The following is a 20,931-nucleotide window of genomic DNA, read 5'->3' as shown; positions in this document are numbered from 1 at the left end:
CTTTGGGCTCCAATGTATCTAGTTCGTATATCCATTTAGTTTCAAGCCGAGACAACTCACGGATTCTGTTACACCCCCTCCAGGAGGGTTTTAATTTTTCAATGCCATACATTTTAAGTTGACTAAGTCTACATCTATGATTATTTACAAAATGTCTTGGCACACTATGGTTAGTGTGCCCTTTCTCTATCTTATATCTGTGTTCACCCAGGCGTGCCTTTAGTTCCCTCCCCGTGCGTCCCACGTATTGCTGTCCGCATTCACACTTTAGACAGTAGACAACATACTTGGTATTGCAAGTTATAAATCCCTTTATCTTAAACATTTGTCCATTTGCGGTTGAACTAATGGTAGTAGCTCTAGCTGTCAAACCCGCTTGGCATAGTCCACAAGATCTACATGGGTAAAAACCATCCTGCTGCCATACATTTTTCTTAGTGATGGGTGGGTTCACACAACTCGGGGCAAGTAATGATTTAAGGTTGTTGGCCCTCCTATACACAAATTTAGGCCTATCTGGTACTAGTGGGCCCAACTTGGCATCAGCCTTCAGCATATGCCAGTTTCTGCCAACAATTTTTTCCACCTCTCTATACTGCCGATTGAAACCAGTGATAAACTGAAAGTCAAAGTCCTGCTGTCTGGTACAATTCCTTTTGATTCTAAGGAATTGGCTCCCAGGGACGGATTTAACCCAATTAGGGTGGTGACAACTATCCGTCCCAATGTAGCCATTCCTGTCAGTCTCTTTGAAGTATGTGCGAGTCCAGACAGCAGGACTTTAGGGAACAGTCTGAGGTTCTGGAAAAGAGGTTCCTAGATCGTGGATACGATCAGAATTATGTATTCAATGAAAGAAAAAGAGTGGCAGATGTACCCAGACAACAAACACTACAGAAGAAGGTGAGAGAGAACACAGGCATTGACCTTCAGTTTATCACTGGTTTCAATCGGCAGTATAGAGAGGTGGAAAAAATTGTTGGCAGAAACTGGCATATGCTGAAGGCTGATGCCAAGTTGGGCCCACTAATACCAGATAGGCCTAAATTTGTGTATAGGAGGGCCAACAACCTTAAATCATTACTTGCCCCGAGTTGTGTGAACCCACCCATCACTAAGAAAAATGTATGGCAGCAGGATGGTTTTTACCCATGTAGATCTTGTGGACTATGCCAAGCGGGTTTGACAGCTAGAGCTACTACCATTAGTTCAACCGCAAATGGACAAATGTTTAAGATAAAGGGATTTATAACTTGCAATACCAAGTATGTTGTCTACTGTCTAAAGTGTGAATGCGGACAGCAATACGTGGGACGCACGGGGAGGGAACTAAAGGCACGCCTGGGTGAACACAGATATAAGATAGAGAAAGGGCACACTAACCATAGTGTGCCAAGACATTTTGTAAATAATCATAGATGTAGACTTAGTCAACTTAAAATGTATGGCATTGAAAAATCAAAACCCTCCTGGAGGGGGTGTAACAGAATCCGTGAGTTGTCTCGGCTTGAAACTAAATGGATATACGAACTAGATACATTGGAGCCCAAAGGTATTAATATTGATATAGATATGAATTGCTTTTTAAACAACTCTTGAGGATAGTGGTGACATTGCCATTCACCCCTCCCATTTCCGGTCTTTGTTTGATGGACTGTGGGAGGTGGGTGTTTATGGCGGCACTATAGCTCTAAGATCAACTTTGAGTAAGCATAGATCTCTCCCATATATTTATCTCTCTCAGTTCAGCATCCCTCAGTGTGATATAGGGAATTGCTGCTTATTATGGCACTGTGACTTTAAGAATGAGGAAAAAATTTTTTTTGCATGTATAGATCGTAACTTACTTGGCAGTTTGTCCTGATATACATGTGGGAATATTACTATGCAAGTGATGATAGTGCAGCACTGTTATGGTGCATATATTTGTTGGCATAGAGAGGACATGGCAGTGCTGTATTTGCATATGTAGTTTATGTGTTGCTATAGCAATGAAATGAATTGGAATGTAAGGGAAGAATCACTTCCTGGATGGTGGCCGGGAGGTTTTTAGGATATAAATAGGGCAGCGTGGACGTCACAACGTTTAGCCCCTGATGAGCTGTTACCAGCGAAACGCGTAAGGCGTGGCTTGTGTGACGTCAACGCGTACATGCGGAACGTGTGACGCGTACGCCATCAACAGCAGCCGAGTGGTGTCACTGGCATGACCCCCGGCCTGGCGTTTTTTACTCATTGCGGTTGCGGCGTGGTAGGCGGTTTGGATAGCGGGAGGTGGCCACCCGGGAGCTAATTCCTCCTAGTCTACAAGCATTGTAGTCCACCAGCACCGCAATTTTGAACATTACTGCTAAAGTTTGTTTTTAACACTTTTTATAAATAAAAAGAGGATAATGCACCAGTAGAGGCGGGTCCTCTCTTTTTTTCTTTTATCTCATAAACGCATACGACTGGAAAGGAGAGCCCAGCTGAGCCCAGCAGTAATAGCTGTTGCGGAGAGACATCGGAAAGCCAGAGAGGCGACGGGGGGGCCAACACCCCCGGAAGCGAGACTTGGTCATTTGCGACCTTAGGATCTGGTGAGTCTGTACCCGCAAGGGGATTTGCACCTCCTTACTATTTCAAGTGTTTATTGTGGATGAAGGGGGAGCGCATGATTTTTTTCTACAAAGACTGTTACCAGTACAACCTGGTTTTATCTTGCAGCACCTCCAATTGAATTTACCTTGGACTTTGTGTTTGAGTATATGTGAAAATTTACAGAGTTGGTGTTATATCACCTAGGTTGATCATCATATATCGTGAGCGCTGAAATCCTTTTTTCGAACTGATTTTCACATTCTGTTGGAGGGTATTTATGGTGTTGTGGGCTGTGTGGTATCACATGTTGAGTGATTGCTCCAAATATATTGCTGTCTAGCAGAAGCCTGTGGTGTGCAGTTCCTTCATTTTTCTAGTGTTATTGGATTTACCAGGAGGTACAGACTTACCAGCAAGCTCATGGTGAACCAGAACTCATTGGAGTGTGTGAGGGGCTACAATGGTCCTAAAAGCCCATATACTAAAATGCTATTGAAAACAAACGTTTGCTTTCTTAAAACAGAAAGAATTTGCGTTAATTCAGGTTGGAGTGATCTTGAGATGTCTCCCAGTGCATCACTGCTGAATATATGCAAATTAACCATTGTACCCTTAGAAGCTAAACACACCTCCAGATCCGCTGGAATGCAATGATGTGTCAGCTTGTTAATTTGTACAGAGCCATAATAATTCAACATGCATACAGACTGTTTCGGATTGTTTGATCCTCATCAGTGCATGGCATGGATTAATTTGGCTCTATGGAGTAGGGCTTGTAAATCCGAGAGGCACAGACTAACCAGCAAGCTCATGGTGACCCAGAACTCATTGGAGTGCATGGCATTGGACTTACCAGGAGTGATATACCTGGTTAAGGATTCAGGAACCGTCAATATCCACTTGTGAGTAGACGTTATATTCCTGCTAACTGTGCCAAATAACATTGCTGCTAGGCTGCAAAAAGGACCCAGAAGACCAGCAGGACCCAGAGCACTCATAAGACATTCAGACGTACAGCAGTAGAACTGTGGACACCCAGTGGCTGGTACCAGGAGATGTAAAAATAGCGATTTCCCTTACAGCAAGCTCTGCTGCACACTGTATTACAGAAGGAAACACTAGTTGTGGGACTGGTGAGAGGGGGTCGCTTCACTTTGTAATCTGCAAGGATCTGAATGTAAAAGGAGATTTGATTTAAAAGTCCATTATTGGTAAGTATATACAGTAAACAAACCCGAATAAAGTACATAGTTAAAGTTAGATAACCAATCATGCATGAGGTAGTCTGAAAAATACAAGTATGCCTAGGGAAACTAAGCAACACTAGGATCTCCAAGGTTTACTCACAGATATCAAAAACAAACTATTTCTCCAAAAATTGGTATGGACATTAGACTATGGCTATGGTAGGGCCCTCTGAGACAATACATCATAATAATAATGTACTTAGTAACAGCAGTCATTGATAAATGTGTGCAACTGTGATAATGTTGAGAAATACTGGCATAGGGTGAGGATCATCTCTCTACATAATATAATATAATATGTGATAACATACGATACAGCAAAGTAATGAGATTACGAGAAGAAATAAACCTGATTTCTGAAACCACATGAATGTCTTAAGCATGTTTACCATATTAAAGTGTCATGCAGAGATTCACCTCTGTACCTCCTTTCAGCTGACAGCTGTGGGCAATGTGTTTCAAGGTTTTAGATGAGAAAATATGGTCACACAACAACCACAGGAAACCTATATACTAATTGCAAGCTGGTATTTATAACATGATTTTTTAAGTGCCAGAAAAAAATACTTCTACACTGCATTTTACTTAGTTTTCACACAATTTGAATTTCCATTGCTCTTTTTACTGGAATTGGTATTAGGGTTCTCCAGAAAGCCATAAAACATGTTGTTTTGTGGAACTGGAAACATTCTGCACACAGTGTCCCTGTAAATAGAGTGGAGTGATTAAGTATTCTCAAATGGACATATTACTGAGTGTATAATCTCTTACGGGGAAAAAGCCAGAACACTTTTAAGAAATGGAAATGAATAATTGCAACAGAACTTATTGGTAGAAACTTGTGAGATAATGTAACTAACAACCTGATACAAAACTAACCATATTTGCAAGGAGTTCATTAGTTTGTTACTTTGCGAACAGAACTGGAGTTAAATGCAGTTTGACACTGTATAGTTCTGCTACATGACATAAGCATACCTTTGGCAAATGCAACTAAATTTGTTGTAACTAGTTTTGAGATGTACTTCAGCTTTGAAAATAAAGGCAGCACTGTATAGTCCGCTATATAACATATAGCTCCTGCCAGCATAATCATTCTTCTTTGCACATACTTTTAGTACTGAATAGTTATATTCTGTGCCATATTGCATTTAATGTATAGGCACAGACCTGAGGAATGGTTGTCAAGAGCTTAAAAAATATTTTGACAAAAATTATTTTATAATTATTGGAGGTGGGTGTTTTAGGGCCTGTACACACTGCTGCGCTTGTGCTGCGCTTTTTAATTGCAAGGTCTTTTCAAAATAATGAAAATTGCGAAGACCTGTACACACTGGTGCGATTTTTCTATTTTCATAAAGGCTTTGCAATTTCAAAATTGCATGCGATTTTAAAAGTGCAGCAGTGTGTAGAGGCATTTACTCTCCTGTTGATTGTATCAGTGTTTATTTTTTGCATGTGTCATAGATTCAGTCCTGGGGCCTCTTATTTATCAAGTTCTATAGTACACACAATTTTCACCCCTCTTGAAATTAAGTGGATTACATTTGATTTTTGGGACCTGACTGGAGACAGGCTCAGGTTCCCCATATGCCTCTTAAGGCTGCTATACACTGGTCGATTGCCACCAGATCGACCAGCAGATAGATCCCTCTGCGATCGAATCTGATCAAAGAGGGATCTATTGGCTGCCTACACTGCAAACAGATTTTGAATAGATTTCACTATGAAACCGATTCACAATCTGTGGAGCTGCCGGTGCCGCCGCCCCCCTGCATACGTTACCTGATCCGGCTGGTGTGAGTGTCCCCCCCCCCCCCCCCCCCCCCCGGTCTCCGCTGTCCCTTCTCCGCTCTGGGCTCCAGCTTCACTTTACTTCCTGTAGGGGGAAGTTTAAACAGTAGAGGGCGCTCTACTGTTTAAACTTCCTGTCGGGACAGGAAGAAGTGAAGCCAGCCAGAGCCCAGCGCTGAGAAGAGACAGCGAGAAGAGCGGGAACAGGTAATGTACTGCTGCTAGCGTCGGTCGTCGGACATTCAAACGCTGCTATCGACGCACTCCCAACCCGCCGGCGATCGAGCGAAATCTTCCGCGCGGACATATCGGTGGGAACGATCGATTTCGGACGGAAATCGGTAGTTCGGTCAGCGTTTGCGCATCGATTTCACAGCAGATTCGATCACAGTGATCGAATCTGCTGTCTATCGGCAGGAAAACGTTTAAGTGTATGGGCACCTTTGGTTGCCTATTCAGTTTTCTGAATATTACACCTTATCCTTTGTATACATCTCGTGCAACCATTTACTACACTATATTGACTCCAGTTTTTTGTCCTTTCTTGAGGTTTCCTCATCCAGTCAAATTTGTATCACCCTTTTCTACTAGTAGTCTAAGCATGTCAATTTTAGAGATGAAGTGTAAATGTGGTCTGTCCTCTGGATCTCTTTTTCATTTGTTCTGGGAGTGACCTGGTATTGTGGCTTTTTGGGACGTGCTCATGCATATTTGAAGGCTTGTGGGAGCAGAAATCCCTCTTTATCTTCTTTCTTGCTAATTCTACTGGCCTAGAGCTTCTCAAGAGGTGGTAGGAAACTTACAGCATCACATGCATGGTGTTGGTGCTAGAAGCAGAAAACTCCACCATTCTCTGTGAAATTTCAGCTTCCACTCTTCTTGATTGTGGCCCAGATTTCCATTACATTTACATCCTAGTGGGGGCGTAACTAGAAATCACTGAGCCCCCCTGCGAAACTTTGGGGCCCCTCCCCTGCGCTTTCTGCACAGGAAAATTGAGAATCATTGTTATTCAATTGGCTAGTGTACACTTGAATGTGTTTTCCTCATGCAAATAAAAACAGACAGCAGTACACAGCACTCGGGAAGGAATAGAGAGGTTGGGGGCTGGGTATTGTACACAAAAGCCTACTGCACACTCAGTGGGGACTGTCTACAAATATTTGTCTACAAAACTTTGTATGATTCATTATCGGTGGCTGAGCAGATGCAGTCATTAGAACAATTGTGCAGACAGCAGACCATTTTTCCTCTCCGTGCCCTTAGTTGTCAGTCTCTTAGGACAGGGGCCACGGGGCCCCCTGCGGCTTCAGGGCCCTCTGCAGCTGCGTTCCTTGCAGCGTCTATTGTTACGCCCCTGCATCCTAGACTAGAAAATAGGAGCCATACCACAAATAAACTAGTAGGAAGCCACTGCCACTGCAGCAGATTGCTCAGCTGTGCATATCTGCTGCATGCAGCTTTGCAGTAAAAGAAAAAATACATGTTTTTTTTTTTAACAAGATGCGGGCAGGTGAAAACTGCCTTAGCAAAAAAATTGCTTGTGGGAGTTAAAACCTGACAGCAATGTTGCTGACAGAATTAAGTTGGATTTTAAGAGAGCAAGGGATGTTCCTAGAATATGATGGGGAGAAGCTTCTGGTAACTGGACCTTCAAGAGATTCCACAACCCTTAACACTGTGTACTGGCTATATGAAAGAAAACAGACAGCACTGCCAAGTCCCAAGAGTAACAGTCACTTTCATTCATTTATAAGATTGCTGGAACTAAGACACTAATTATTTGCTCTGTGATTAGCGTCATTCTAAAATGACCTTGTTTTAAATTATATCCTTATGTATGCAGGATGTTGTAGGCCTGTATGTACTGAGCAGAGGTTCCATGTTAATTTAGACAGGACATGCTGGTAAAGGAAGGCATAGCAGCTTTCCAAAGAAAATAAATGGATGAAGTGACCTCACCTTTTCAGAACAAGCAATGCTCTGTGTAACCCAGAGACAAGCTGTTTTTCCTATTTTATTCACAGAAGTGTGATATTAAAAAAAAAACTACCGTAATTTGAAGAATTTCCATATACTTTGGAAAAAAGTCCTGCCATGTTGTTTTCCTGTGTGCCGACATATGTGTGTGTCTGAAGGTGCATTGTTCCGTTTAGATGGAAAAAGAAATGTATTTGGAAATGTTATGGCATTCGATTGGTAGAGCAACTGTTATAAAAAGGCATCTCTGCCTCATCCTGTATGAATATTTTGTGGGTAAATAGTTTTGTTAACGTGCCATACGTATTAACTTATAGATATACATATCTTCCAACTTCCTGATGGAGGGAAACATGTATTCCTTTAAAGTTGGATATTCAATGATTGCTTTCAGTTCCTTGTGTACTAGTTACAGGCGTAGAATGGCTTCTCAGCTGCAGCTTGCAATGCTTCTGGATTTTAAATTGTTCAGCTGCTTCCTAACTGCAGTATATTCAACAATTAGGCATAGAAACCACCTACCAGCTCTCAGCAGGGAGATTAATGATTGCTCACTTTTAATGACCCAACCTGCAAGTTTTATATATATATCAGGAGGGCAAATGCATATACATGATTAAATACAGTATCTAGTATAGTGTTCTGTTCCCCCAAATTCAGAGTTATGAAATAGGAGTTCTCTCATGTACTAAGTTAAAGCCCTGGTTCACTCCCCAGAATAGATGACCATTATCGCTGTTTCAGCGATATTCCCCTTCGAAAAGCCAGTCACATGACCTAGCGATCTGTATACTAAGTATAGAAGTACCAGCAGAGTGGACGTTTTTTTCCTCTGCACATAGCCATCACCTGACCTCACTCACCTCCTCCATTTGCTCCGTTGAGTAGGCTGGTGCCACATTCCCAGCTCCTCCCTGGCTAACTCTGATGGCTGATTGTAGAATGTACTCTGCTTATATTACTTATTTCTATATTAATGACCAGACACTTGAGGTCTTCTCAAAGGGTTAAATAAAAGGGGTTTATTTACATATATACAAGTTACAGCATATAAAATATATGATTACATAATTGCTGGCTCAGTGTACAGTACTACTAGGAGCATTCTTATGCTAACCTCTCAACCAATACTCACCGCATTCGCTAGCTGTGCCCCAAATTTATTATCATCTTAAGTCCATATCAGCGTTGCAAGAGAAAGAGAGCTGCCCAAGAACTGTATTTTATCTGGATACAACAGGTATAAAAACCCCTCCTCCCTGGTATGCAACAATAGCCCTCACCCTTAGCAGTATTGTTGGAAGGAGCTAGGTGGGTCTGAACTTAGTTCCAGTTGCGGCCAGCCCAGCCGTTGGACAAAACCAGACAAACCGGCTTCTGTAAACTAGGAATCATAGGCTGGCAGTTTGTTGGGGGCTGTGCCTTGATCTCAGAAAACCCCCATCTACACTTGAGCGAATTGACCAGTTGAGAATCAGCTTGTTGCATGTCACAGAAATGTCCATTCACAGTCACTACCTGCAGGCAAAGCCGTTGTTCTCCATGTGTTACACATTCATATGCAGATGTGGTGTGGCTTTGAGAGTCTTTAGCACTGCAAATCTCTCATAGCAACATAAATGTCCAGACATGCTTTTCCATGAAGGCACACATAAAAATACACAGTTTATACTGATAAAATACAACATTGATGATGAGACAGGGGAGGAGTATGGATAGCTCACAGACTCCTACTCAGTCAAACAAAGCTGCATCTGACATTCTCACAGGAAGTCAGCCAGCCAAGTAATGAACAAATGTATAATGTAGAAATGCTTTATGTATAATGCCAAAACTGAATGCAGTGCAAATTATGATATGTTCCACACCATATGAATATAAAACACAAGCCCTAACTAGGCCTTTAGGCTATACTCTTTGAATACTTAGTCAAGTCATCTCCTACCACCCTCCAAAATTTAATATTTTTCCACTACTGAGGTCAGTAGCATCACTAACCACCTGAGAGAGTTGTGAATGTTTAATAAAGGCCCTGCTTAACTGACAACTTTAAAGAAAGACCCTATTTCATGGCTCATGCATGCAGGCACATCTAAGAACCTGTAGCTCCCATATGCTAGGAGATTAGGCAGCTAAAAGTGAATATGCTACACCGCTAGTAAGAGGTGCCCCCTACTAGATAAATAATATAATACATACTTTTGTTTTTTATGGTCAACATCAGTGTTCCTCAACCCTGGCCCACCAACAGTGCATGTTTTGTGGAAATCAACAGAAGTAGTTAATCAGCTCTGCTGAGACACTAATTACCTCACCTGTGAATGTTTGTGGTTTTCTGCAAAGCATGCACTGTTGGTGGGCTATAAGGACAGGGTTGGGGAGCTCTGGTCTACATAATTCATATTTTAACATCAGAGTAGTGGCCTTTTTCTGAAGGATTCTTTATACCTTCACATCTTCCACTTGCCTGGTCAATGCACCAGCCCAGTTTGTGAGTATCCCTTCTATTTAAAGTACCCATGACCTGGTACACGATATTTTTATTATCGTTTTGTCACTGGTGCTGTGACTAGCACACAGCACTATCCTCCAACCTCCAGTGCCCCCTGTGGCCCCCTTCTGCCGACAAATATGGGCGAGGAGGAAGTGGCAGTTCCTTCTTCCCCTCTGCTCGGCCTTAGTCCCGCACCCTCCACTCACCGCTATAGTTCTCCATGAATCACTGTGCATAGTGGAGCTGTGGTGTGTGTGGGCTTGTGGTGCTTAAGGTCGGAAGGTTATCTAACCTCAAATACCACAAGATCGCACACAACACAGCTTGCCTGCACACTATGTGCAGAGAATTATATAGGGAACTATAGCGGCGAGTGGAGCGGGCTTAATTATGGACAGGCAGAAGGGAGGAAGAACTGCCACTTCCTCCCCACCCATACTCGACGTTCTGCTCAGTCAAAGATTGCGAGTGAGCAGAACGGGGGCTACAGGGCTTGTTGGAGGGGGGTGCTGTGTGCTAGTCACAGCACAAGTAACAAAACTATATTAAAAGTATCGGGGGGGGGGGGATTCAGGTCACGAGTACTGTCATACCCTACTTCCATACTGACTGGATGTACTATACTATTCACTCTCTGTGGTCCTTTCTGTTTTCCATCTCTTTGGCCTTTCTTCATATCTCTTGTTAAAGTGAGTAAATGTTCACTTTGACCCTTCCAAATGGTGCCATAGCTACCTGGCAACTGCTTATCATCACTCCTTGGGGGTTATCTTAAATTGATCCAGAGAAAGTCAAAGAGAACTTCATTATTAGCCCAGACATACAATAGCAACAACCATGGTCCATTATGTATATATATATATATATATATATACTCACCTGAAGGATTATTAGGAACACCATTTTCGCCTTCAGAACGGCCTTAACTCTACGTGGCATTGATTCAACAAGGTGCTGAAAGGATTCTTTAGAAATGTTGGCCCATATTGTTAGGATAGCATCTTGCAGTTTATGAGATTTGTGGGATGCACATCCAGGGAACGAAGCTCCCATTCCATCACATCCCAAAGATGCTCTATTGGGTTGAGATCTGGTAACTGTAGGGGCCTTTGAACTCATTGGGCTCGATTCACAAAGCGGTGATAACCCAGTTAAAGACTTTAGGCGTGATAACCATTTTTATCATGCCTAAACTCAGTTTAGGCATGATAAGTTTAGGCATGATAAGTTTAGGCATGATAAGTTTAGGCATGATAAGTTTAGATAAGTTTAGATCGCGCGCAAAGTCCCGCACGCAAAGCAGCGCCATTTAACTCTATGCAAAGTGCACCAGACTTTGCTAGCGCAAAACTTTTGATCAGCTGTGCACTGCGGTGCTAACCCAGTTGGTGCTTAAACTTATCACACCTAAAAACTTATCACACCTAAACTTATCACGCCTAAACTTATCACACCTAAACTTATCACACCTAAACTTATCATGCCTAAACTGAGTTTAGGCGTGATAAAGGGCTTTTCACTAGCATGCTAACTGTTAGCACCGCTTTGTGAATCAGGCCCATTGTCATGTTCAAGAAACCAATTTGAAATGATTCGAGCTTCGTGACATGGTGCATTATCCTGCTGGAAGTAGCCATCAGAGGATGGGTACATGGTGGTCATGAAGGGATGGACATGGTTAGAAACAATGCTCAGGTAGCCCGTGGCATTTAAACGATGCCCAATTGGCACCAAGGGGCCTAAAGTGTGCCAAGAAAACATCCCCCACACCATTACACCACCAGCAGCAGCCTGCACAGTGGTAACAAGGTATGATGGATGAGAGAGAGAGAAAATCTACTCAAATACAGTATATACATATTTAATCAGGTTGGACTTCCTTTGTGTCTTCCTTCACTCTATTTTTTTGGCAATTAACTTTTTCCTCTGTCGAATTCCTGTAAAAAGTCTTACCAGTATGACTGTTTTAAATTTAGTGTAGCCTGAATTTGTCCACTTTTAATGAGGTGTTTGTGGTTTTGTTCTTAATCTCGATCATTTATAACAGTGTATCAGAACAAAGAATTCCATTACACCATCATGACTTCCTATTTGGCTTTGATCTGTTATTGTCTTGCCCATTTCAATTATTTTAAAAAGCATTTGAAAATTAATATTGGGCGTTGTGAATGCCTCTTTGGAAAATATAATATAGTCACGAAGTGACATTAGACAGCCACACCTTATCAGGCTGAATACCATGGCCTTGCTATCAGGGCACTGTACTGTGTATATATATATATATATATATATATATATATATATATATATATATATATATATATATATATATATATATATATATATATATATAGTATACAGTATATATACTGAGTGGCCAAAAATTAGAGACAATCCTTATTTGAAAGTAAGGTAGTCCAACAGCAGCGTAGAGTGATGTAACAACTCAGAGTTGCTTTTATAGGGTTCAGACAACGTAGTTTTCATGGAAGTTGATGTCAAAAAATTGAAAGATTTCAAGTGAACCCAAGGTGAAAATAAACTCATGAGATAAACAATTGTATTTGTCCTCCTACTCCAAAAATTATATTTTATTTTTTTTAGATATCCCATGGTTTTATTTTATATTTAACCACTTCACCACTGAGGGGTTTTACCCCTTGAGCACCAGAGCAATTTTCACCTTTCAGCGCTCATTCCATTCATTAGTCTATAACTTTATCATTACTTATCACAATGAAATGAACTATATCTTGTTTTTTCCGCCACCAATTAGGCTTTCTTTAGGTGGGACATTATGCCAAGAATTATTTTATTCTAAATATGTTTTAATGGGAAAATAGGAAAAATGTGGGAAAAAATTCATTATTTTTCAGTTTTCGGACATTATAGTTTTTAAATAATGCATGCTACTGTAATTAAAACCCATGAAATTTATTTGCCCATTTGTTCCGGTTATATATACTGTTTAAATTATGTCCCTATCACAATGTTTGGCGCCAATATTTTATTTGGAAATAAAGGTGCATTTTTTTCAGTTTTGCGTCCATCCCTAATTACAAGCCCATAGTTTATAAAGTAACAATGTTGTACCCTCCTGACATAAATATTTAAAAAGTTCAGTCCCTAAGGTAACTATTTATGTATTTTTTTTATTGTAAATTTTTATTTATTTTTTTAATTACAAAAAAAAAAAATTGGGGAGTGTGGGAGGTAATGAGTTAATTTTTTGTGTAAAACTAATGTATTTGTATGTGAAAAATGCTTTAGGGTGTAGTTCTACTATTTTACCACAAGATAGCCACAGTAACATTTTGTTTATGCGACCTGCAAGCGTCCGGAAGGACGCTTGCAAAAAGTGCTATGAGGCTGGGAAAGTATTTTTTTTTCCACAATGATTGCTCTGCTTCTCATAGAAGCAGCGGATCACTGCGGGGCTTAGATCAATGAACGGGAATGTTTTTTCCTGTTCATTGATCTCCGGGCGAGCGGGCAGCGGCGTGCATGAGCGAGCAGGAGCGCAGGAAGTACGGATTTCTCCGTCCCTGGTGGTAAAAGGATGGAAAAAGGGACTGAGAAATCTGTACGGCTGGGGGTAAAGTGGTTAAACATTTACAAATTAGATTGAATGTTTTGTTTTTTTTCTGCTCAGTGGCAGCCTATTAAGTGTCCCAGAGTTAAAACTTTTTCTATCTCCCCTTGCTCTCAGAAGTTGTAGTCTGCCAGGAAAACTTTTATGGCTGTAATTTGCTCATCAGTGATGTTTACTATGTTGCTGACAAGGTACTGACAAGACAAAAGCTGTCACTCCCATGCCTAAAAATTAACTCTTTCAGGTAGCAAAATAAAACAAGTAAAACAGCCTGGTTATTAAAATGTTTTGCACTGTACATACACATGTTTAGCGCATCATGCCCATATTGCCTCAAGTATACATTGAGGGAAGATAGTTGGTGCAGGAAGAGCTGGCGCTAGCATCTCTGAAACGTCAACTATTTTAGGATTTTCTTGCCCAACAGTATCTCGGTTGTTTAGAGAGTGGCATTTGAGAAAAAGAAACTTCAAGCGATAAGGACTATTCTGGTTGAAAAAGGCTCCTGAGCGAGAGAGGTGACAGGCGAGTAGCACGCATAGTCTGCAGCAAAAGAAGGGCAAAAACACAATTTACAGCTGAATTCAATGCAGGTGCTTCACAAAGCATATCCCAAATGCACAACAAGACGGACTTTGCAAATTATGGGGTTTAGCAGCAGGAGACCATTAAGAGGAATGTACATGGCGTACATTGCAACTTGGAGGGAGAAGTAATTTGGGGTCCGGCAATCACCGGATCCCCAAATTACCCATACGCGGGGCGTGGACTATAGCATCATTGTTATTAGAGAGTGTCTCTAATTTTTTGGCCTCCCATTGACTAAGTGGTCAAAAAATTTGAGACACCCTCTAATAACGAGTTGGTCCACCTTTAGCTCCGATCACAGCCAATATTCTTCTTGGCATTCACTCAACAAGATTCCGATAGAGTTGCTGAGGAATGTTGGCTCATGCTGACATAATGGCAGCTCTAAGTTGGGTTAGATTGGATGGTGATGTTTCCAAGATTTAACGTAATCTTTCAACTTCATCCCACAAATTCTCAATAGGATTGAGACCAGGGGACTGATCTGGCCATGAAAGCAATTTAAACTTTGATTGATGTTTCTCAAACTAATCTGAGACCATTTGAGCACGGTGGCAAGGTGCATTGTCATCATTCCTGGGCCCACAACAGGTGTCTTTTACTATGTTTCTGTGTTTACCAATGGCACTGTTGATGGTCTCCCGCTGTTAAAGCCTTCCTTTGCAAAGTCCATCTTGTTGTGTGTTGAGATATGCTTTGTGATACACCTACATTGAATTCAACTGTAATTTATTATTTTGTTACCCTTCTGTTGCTGCAGACTATGCATGCAACTCGCCTTTCACCTTTCTCGTTTACCAGCCTTTTTCGACCACAATAGTACTTATCACTTAAAGTTTTTTCCTCAATACTGTTGGGCAAGAAAATCCTAAAAGAGTCATTGTTTTAGAGATGCTAGCACCATCTCTTCTTGCACCAATGATCATCCCTCATTCAAAGTCGCTTAAATCTTTTGTCTTACCCATTTTGACATTAACTTCCGTGATAACTACATCCTCGGAAGTAGAGTGTTCCTTATTCTGTGTAAGCAAGTCTGCATTGTTATGTCACTCCACGTCACTGTAGGACTGGTTTACTTTCAAATAAGGCATGTCGCTAATTTTTTGGCTACTCAGGGTATATCCAGTTATCCAGTAAGTCCATTGTATGCACTGTTTGCCTCATCATAGCAATCTGTTCTATAGTGCTAAAATAAAGTGCATGGGATTTTTTTTTTATTTCAATGTTACTGTTATAAAATGACTTTATTCTTGAAAATGTATATCTTCTGATGCTTTCTTGAGACTGTCTTTCTTCTACAATACCTAAATACCTGCATACAAATACAAAACCTGAAAAAATACAAATGTAAGTATTTTACTACTTGTTTTTATCATTACATATGCAGATTTTTAATTACAAATATTTGTAAATGTATTAATATTAATAAATGGTTATAATGCTTTATTTTTTCTTCAAGACAGTAAGCAACATAACAAAATAAAGACAATTTAAATATTTAACATGGTTTTGCTCACATGCACGCTTAAAGAGAATCTGTACTCCAAAATTCTTGCAATAAAAAGCATACCATTCTATTCATTATGTTCTCCTGGGCCCCTCTGTGCTGTTTCTGCCACTCCCTGCTGCAATCCTGGCTTGTAATTGCCAGTTTTAAGCAGTATTTAAAAACAAAAGACATGGCTTCTAACCAGAGTGTGATAGGCTGAGAGGAGCTAAGTCTGTGACTCACACAGAGCCTGCAGGGGGCATGGAGAGGGTGTGTATAGCGTCTATCTTATCACAAGCAGACCAGCACATTCCTGCCTGAGCCCGACAAAGCCGTCAGAGGAAAGAAGATTAGATTATATAACAGAGATAATACAGCCACTGTGCAACTAGTAAAGGCTGCAGTTATCCAGACCACATTAGAACAGGTATAGGAACTTATAGGATAGAAGAAATAAGGCTGAATTTTTTTTTTACAGAGTCTCTTTAAGATAAATTAAGATAAATTATAGACACATTTTTCAAGACCTAGTTTACACATTTTATTAAGTTCAAATGGAAAATTAGCTAACAATTGGTGCACTTACTGAGACTAAAGTAAAGGGAGTTACCTCTTTCTGACCTGTTTGTAATTGTCAACATATGACAATTTCCTGGCAATAATAAATCTGTATGCAATAGCAGTATACAATATCTTCTGTCATACATTTCAGTACGTTGTATACCTAAGTGATAGAAATGAAGCCATGCTCATTTGGTCAGTATAATCAGGTCATTCACACACATCAACTGCAACATGTCATCAGGAAGGAATAATAGAGCTGGGACAATATTTTCAGTGCCACTAAGCTGGCAGTTTTTACAGATTATCTGTGTTTATAGGACTGTCACTTGATATATTTAATATGTATTTTAATGGCCTTTAGGCAATTGTCATATTGTGTCTATAACTTTATAATTACCTCAAATGAGTTATTTGATTCAAGTGGTATTCTCTGTTTGATTGCCTAACTGCTAGGGGCCTGGGCCCACTAACACAGTTGTGTCCACTTCTGTCCACATTTCAGCATCTGTAACATTGATGTGCAACTGAAAAGCAGACACAACTGCGATAGTGGGCTCAAGCCCTTACAAATGTGCTGTTAAATTAGTGTTGCCACACTAGTACATGCTGGTGCAGGTGTTTTAGCTGCCACTGCTGTCCAGACTGGGAGACATAGTTAAGAATGCATCTCTGACTAAACATGCACTTTGAACACGTTAGACTTGCTGCTATTCATTTAGGCACTGGCATGCAGATTTCATGTAGCCAGAGCTGGTTCTGCACCGCAAGCAATTTTTCAGTTGGCCACGGTGAATGGCTATATAATACAGTAGCTGAAGGCTGTTAAGATTTCAGCCCACAGTGCTAGAATTTGACACCGGAGGTGAAGACAATGGAAGTTATATGGGTTAGTGTTATTAATTGGGCTTAGATGTTATATTAGGTGGGCTAGTGGTGGGGGAAAGGGTAGCTTTGTCTGTTATTGCTAGGAGGTCAGCATTAAATGTGATGAAAGGGGTATTGTGGGGGAAGGGAGTGATGTTCAGGAATATATGTTAGGTTTAAGCATCAAAAGGAGAAATCATTGTGCAAGATCCTTGTGGTTATCAATAAAGGACACTTAACATGAAAAACGAGGCCTTAACTCTCTCACTAGCAGAGGAAGAATTGGGGTGGTTGTTTGCTCAGTAGTGGGAGCAGTTTACTAGCTAGGGAACACCCACTCCCCTTCCAGCTGCAAGCTTTAATGAGTGGATCCTGAGTGATATGACTGACCTTCATAAAGGGAATTTCTCTGGAACAGTTGCATCGAATATATAAATTGTGTGAGAAATGGCATAGCCCCTATTCACTTTTAATAAAAATGTAAACAAAGGTTCCAAAGGATTAAACAACATGGTGTTCACATCCACAGTAATACTGAAAGAAATTTAACCTCAGATCCTCCCTTTCCTATGAGACATTTTGCCTTTTTCTCAAACAGATCATCAGGCACATCTGTATGGCTCATATTGTGATGAAACACATTCCAGAGTGTGATGTCAGGACCATGGCCCTGACAGTTCCTATCTGTAACCCTCTTTGCATTGTGGGAATGGGAAATAACAGCTATTTCCAACTGCCTAGCATACAGTATCTCCCCTTGCAGATTGTTCATTCACTGAGAGTTCTATGCACAGACATCACCTAGCAGGACTAAAGATGTTGATAAATGTCAGGATGTAAATCAGGGTGAGGAAAGATTTTACAATGGGCAAGCTGACCGAGTAAATAATTGAATTATAAATTAATATTGTAAACAAAAGCTATTTTATTAATTATGTTATTTTCTTTATAGTTCCTTCATACTTTAAGTGTATATTCTGACCTGTCACAGCATGTTGCAAGAAACGGCAGACTCAGAAGCAGATGCAGTGTTCTGTATGGTGTTGCAATACTCTATATCAGGGGGCCCCAACCCCCAGTCCGCGGCTCACTGCCGGTCCGTGTGCAGTTTGCAGCTGGGCCGCAAGTCTGTCTGGCCTTTCGCCCCTCCTCCCCCTGCGGCTGCCACTGTGTTGCCTTAGCAGGTAACCGCTTCTTCTTTTATAATGCCTGGTCAGACCCTCTCCTCCATGCCCCATCTTCTTACATAGCAGCACGTCTCCCGACTGCTGTGAATAGGCAGGAAGGAGGAGAGCGGCTTACTGTAGCGGCAATGTATATCGCCATTACCAGGGGAACCGCTGCCCTGCTTCCTGCCTATTCACAGCAGTCGGGAGACGCGCTGCTGTGTAAGAAGACGGGGCATGATGGAAAGGGGCTGACCAGGCATTATAAAAGAGGAAGCTGCCGCCAGCTAAGGGAACACAGCGGCGGCCGCAGGCAACTATAATCTCTATACAGGGGCATCTATACTAGCTATACTGGGCATCCATACTAGCTATACTGGGGCAACTATACTACCTACACAGGGGCATCTATACTGGGGTAACTATACTACCTATACAGGGGCAGCTATACTAACTATACTGGGCATCTATACTAGCTATACTGGGGCAGCTATACTCTCTATACAGGGGAAACTATACTTGCTATACTGGGGTAACTATACTACCTATACTGGGGCAGCTATACTCCCTATACTGGGGCAACTATATTAGCTATACTGGGGTAACTATATTACCTATACTGGGCAACCGTACTTCCTATATTGGGGCAACTATACTCGCTATACTGGGGTAACTATACTACCTATACTGGGGCAGCTATACTCTCTATACTGGGGCAGCTATACTCCCTATACTGGGGTAACTATACTACATATACTGGGCCAGCTATACTCCATATACTGGGGCAGCTATACGCCCTATACTGGTGCAACTATACTAGCTATACTGGGGTAACTATACTACCAATACTGGGGCAACCATACTCCCAATACTGGGGCAACTATACCTAGATACCCTACCTGTACCTGGCTACCTACATACTTATGCACTCCAAATAGTTTTGCCGCTGCACCTGACACTCCACCCTTCCCCAGAAAAGAACCACCCACTCCCCCAACCCCCGGAAAAACTTTGATCCGGATAGCGGTCCCCGGGCTGAAAAAGATTAGGGACCCCTGCTCTATATCACAAATGCTGTGATCTGAACTTAATGTGCCCATATATTATTCAACCATCAAGTTTTTCCTTTTTTGATAAAACCAATTAATTGTTTACAACAAAACAAAACATTTTTTAATCAAGAAAAAAACAATCAACTTTTCAGTATTTTTTAATTAATATCTAATTAAAAAAATTGGATAATGTACAGATTGAATGTTTTATTTGACAATTTTTTTTTTCTGAAAAAAAATATCATACGCGTATGATGTTTTAAATTATTAGCAGAAGCAAATAAAAGAAGAAAAAATCTCTCTGGTCGAAAAAAAAATAATGAATGGCCACTTTTAGGGATGGCAGAACTTCTGATGCTGAAGGCAGAGTAGTTGTTCCTTTTCTATACAGCCTGTACTGGTAGTCATTGGTGAACACCCTGAGCCAAATATTTAACTTTTTCTCTTTTCAGATGAATGTGCAGCACCCGGCACCATAATCTACCGCTGTGTATCGTCATTCACGCAAACGCCTCATTTTGATCTCTATTTTACCCATCGTTTGAGGCAACCCTGGAAGCAACAGCTTACTTTCAAGGTCGTTTAACCGCCACACCTTGTTATCCCCCTGCGATGGTGAAAACTGCTGATCCCTGCCATAAGCTACCAAATGCTTGTCGACACGCTTGCAGAAAAGCATTTGAGCAAGACGGTGCCAGACATCCATGTGAACTGGGCCATAGTCTCCCCAGCCTATGGGGAGAGTTTGGTGATAGAGTACTTCCTGTAGTCTCCTGATGGTGTGAGACCCTGCTGTAAAAGGAAATTATACTTTTGTTAATAGAATTCATAGCAAACATTACTTTATCTCAATGACTTTGATTTTATGTGTATATAAACACAATAATAAATACTTCTACTACTTTCTGACAAGCAGGTGTGTTAACATTTGCCTTAAGTCAATGAATTAGTGCAGATGATAAATATGACCAACGAGGGCTCCTGCCTGTACTTTTTAAAGTACACCTGAACTGAGAGGGATACAGTGGCTGCCATATTTATTTCCTTTTAAACAATACCAGTTGCCTGACAGTCCTGCTGACCCTTATGGCTGAAGAAACAAGCATGCAGCTAATCCAGTGAGACTTCAGTCTGAAACATCTTATCTGCATGCTTGTTCATGGTCTATGGCTAACAGCATTAGAGGCAGACGATCAGCAGGATTGCCAAGCAATCTGTATTGCTTAACCACTTGATGACCACAGGGGTAAACCTCTCTAAAGACCAGGCTAATTATTGCTAAAATGGCCACTGCAGCTTTAAGGGCAAGCTGCAGGGCCGCACAACACAGCACAAGAGTGATCCCCCCCCTTTTCCCCCCACCAACAGAGCTCTCTGTTGGTGGGGTCTGATCACCCCCCAGATGTTTATTTTTTTATGTAAATATTTATATGCATGCTTTTTGAATGTTTTTATTAATTAATTTATTTTATTTGTATCCCCGCCCTCCCTCCCCACGCCAGCCAATCCCTGTGATTGGCT

At 41.1% G+C, this 20,931-nt stretch overlaps 1 protein-coding gene across 1 annotated transcript in view; it reads left to right on the top strand.

Moving 5' to 3' along the window:
* Positions 1-2,502: 2,502 nt before the first annotated feature.
* The window catches only part of COMP (cartilage oligomeric matrix protein), a 162,524-nt gene continuing 144,095 nt past the window's right edge, over positions 2,503-20,931 (top strand). Inside the window, exon 1 of the mRNA XM_068233919.1 lies at positions 2,503-2,579. The gene's annotated coding sequence lies outside the window, so the exon portion shown is untranslated. The remainder of the gene's footprint in view (positions 2,580-20,931) is intronic.

The sequence above is a fragment of the Hyperolius riggenbachi genome, chromosome 1, assembly GCF_040937935.1.
Source record: "Hyperolius riggenbachi isolate aHypRig1 chromosome 1, aHypRig1.pri, whole genome shotgun sequence".
Lineage (NCBI taxonomy): Eukaryota > Metazoa > Chordata > Amphibia > Anura > Hyperoliidae > Hyperolius > Hyperolius riggenbachi.
Note: the sequence above shows the minus strand (reverse complement) of the source record. Positions and strands in the feature narration are given on the sequence as shown.